Genomic DNA, 3,199 nt, shown 5'->3' with positions numbered 1-3,199 from the left:
TTTCATTTCTTGATGGTAAATACCTAGATGTCAAATTTCTGGGATGTATGTTAGTGTCAGAGCATGCGTGTTCAGTCGTGTCTGACTCTTTGTGACCCCGTGGACTGTAGCCTGCCAGGCTCTTCTGTCCATGGGATTCCAGGCAAGAATCCTGGAGTGGGTTGCCATTTCCTCCTCCAGAGTATCTTCCCGACCCAGGGATCAAACCTTCATCTCTTGCATTGACAGGTGGATTCTTTACCAGTGAGCCACCTGGGAAGCCCCATAAGTGTCATAGCTTGCCCTTTTCAAAATGGCTCCTGATTGTCCTTACATGATCTGTAGGAGAAGAGGGGGATGACAGGGTGAGTTGAAGCTGGGAGAGGCTGGAATCTCAGCTTGACAGCTGTCTGTGGGTAGTTTGGTGTCTTGAGCAAGTTGCTTTGTTCTGGTCCATGTGGACTGGAGAGCAGCCAATTTCTGCAAATCTTGAGAGGTTCCTTTTATCCTGAGCTAAGTGGGCAAGGCCAGACAAAGTTTGGAGTTGTCAAAGGCCATGCTTTTGCATAAACACCTTGGAATATGGAGGTATAAAGGAGGAGGAAAATTTTGTAAGAAGACCAAGGAAAAAAGGATCTTTACCACTGTCCTATACCCAGATGGCTACTTAAATTGAAAGGAATGAAAATTAAATTAGGAAGTCAGTTGCTCAGTTACGCAAGATACATTTCAAGTGCTCAATAGTCACACTGAGCTGCCATACTGGATAGTATGGGTGTAGAATATTTCCTTCATCACAGAAAGTTTTGGTTGAGACCCTGAACCCTTCCCTTCGGGAAGGTCAGTGTTACTGTGTTGTTGCCGTTTAGTGACTAAGTCGTGTCCGACTCTTTGTGACCCCATGGACTGCAGCACGCCAGACTTCCCCGTCCTTCACTATTGCCCAGAGTTTGTTCAAACTCATGTCCATTGAGTCAGTGATGCCATCCAACCATCTCATCCTCTGTCATCCCCTTCTCCTCCTGCCCTCAATCTTTCCCAGCATCAGGGTCTTTTCCAATGACTCAGTTCTTCCCATCAGGTGGCCAAAGTATTAGAGTTTCAGCTTCAGCATCAGTCCTTCCAGTGAATATTCAGGATGAACTGGTTGGATCTCCTTGCAGTCCAAGGGACTCTCAAGAGTCTTCTCCAACACCACAGTTCAAAAGCATCAATTCTTTGGGGCTCAGCCTTTTATATGGTCCAACTCTCACATACACACATGACTAGAGATGGACCTTTGTTGGCAAAGTGACGTCTCTGCTTTTTAATATGCTGTCAGTATTGTTACGACATCTCTCGTAGACTGAGGCAGGCCCCATGGAGGTCGGCTGGCTTACAGACTTCAGCAGATCCAGTGGCCAGAGCTCACGGTGAGAGCTGGCTGCACAGGGACCCTGCGGTTGGCTGGCGGGATGGCCCCTGAGCTGGACAGCTGGCCACAGTGAGGGCCTTGCAGAGGCAGAGGGACAGGATGCAGCTCCAGTCTCTGAGGGACTGTGGAGGGAGGAAGAATGGAAAAGAAAGGGGCTGGCTGGAGCAGTTGTGGGAGGGGGCAGGTTTGCTAGTGGGGAGATGTGGGAGCTCCATTTGGGTCGGGCAGTGGGCCTTCTGGGAGGGTCAGACATTCAAGGAGATCTGAAGTGGGTCTGGGACTGAGCCGCACATAGTGAAAGCACCTCCTTGGCCAAGGCCCCTGAAGGGGGATCTGTGACCTTTTCCTGCCTGAGCCTGGCTGTCTCTGCAGGAAGGCAACTCTCCCCATAACTCTCAAGGGTCTCAAGAGTTGTGTGCAGGTCTCAGCCTATCAACAGCCAATGTTGGGACAGGACTAGCGCTTGGGCTTCTGATTATGATTGCAAGAAGCCCTTTGGCAATCTCCATCAGGGAACTTTGGGGAAAAAAATATAAAAGGTTCATTACTGTGGGCCTTGGAAAGTATTTGGAATGACTAGGGCCACACACAGAGATCAAGGTTAGAGAGACAGAGTATGGGCCAGCGGTCCTGCATTTTTTGGGGTTGAGGCTGGTGACTTAGGGTTTCTCAGTTTAGTTGTGTCTGACTCTTTGTGACCCCATGGATTGTAACACGCCAGGCCTCCCTGTCCATCACCAACTCCCAGAGTTTACTCAAACTCATGTCCTAAGGGCTCACTTTTTATTGTAAATATGTAATACAAGTGCAGGCATTTAAAGTGCAGCAAGAGAAAAAACAAGTGGCCCAAAGGGTCAGTTAAAGAAATTGGACACAAAAGAGCCTCCGTAGGGGGAGGTGGCCTGGCTTTTTTATTCTCCTCCTGTGGCTGACAGAGTGTTTATTGAAGATAAACTTTGAAGTGGATGCCTGGCAGATAGAGCTTGAGGTAGGCATTTGCATTACAAAAAAGAAAAGAAAGAAAGGAAAAAAAAAGATCGACAGTCAGGGTTTACACTACAACCCACCAAGTGACACCCAGGCTTCAGAGCCAATGGTGAGAACCTTAACTATGTACGTAGTTGTTAAAGGTAAAGTTAATGGTAAAGTTAATCGTAAAGTTAATGGGTAGTTGATACGGTAAAGAGCAGAGGTTAAAACCCAGAAACACACGTCTACAGAGGATTATAGTAGCAAATCTTATAATAATTATTAGGCAATAGTCTGAAGTCCACTCTGTAGCCGTTGTCCCAGACTTGAAGGTTTCAACCATGAAAACAGGAAAATATTGCACAATATTATGTAAATTCTTGAACAAATTCCCGGGGCCTTCAAGATCACTGACCTATATTTGGGGCCATCCTGTGAAACAGGTTTGAGTCTGTCCAGAGAGGGTAAATTCCTCCATATCTCACTGAACCAGTCTCTTAGTCTGGAGAAAAGACCAGTTTAGGTAAAAGGTTGTGTCTCATTTTAGGAGGTAGTGATGCAAGTGGCTTCACCAAATAGGCCTAAAGAGTACAAGCAATCAGGTATTCAACTAGAGGCATTTCTATGGAAACAATCAAAACAAAAAAAATTTTTTTAAAGCAAAAGTCAGCAGTTGGATCAGTTGAAGAGTTGATTCATTGGGAAAGAACCTGATGCAGAGAAAAAAAGATTAAAGACAAAAGGAGAAGGCAGAAGATGAGATGACTAGATAGCATCACCTACTCAATGGACATGAATTTGAGCAAACTCTGGGAGATAGTGGAGGACAGAGGAGCC

This window comes from Bos javanicus, chromosome 22, assembly GCF_032452875.1.
Source record: "Bos javanicus breed banteng chromosome 22, ARS-OSU_banteng_1.0, whole genome shotgun sequence".
Classification (NCBI taxonomy): Eukaryota; Metazoa; Chordata; class Mammalia; order Artiodactyla; family Bovidae; genus Bos; species Bos javanicus.
This window is presented reverse-complemented; position numbering follows the sequence as displayed.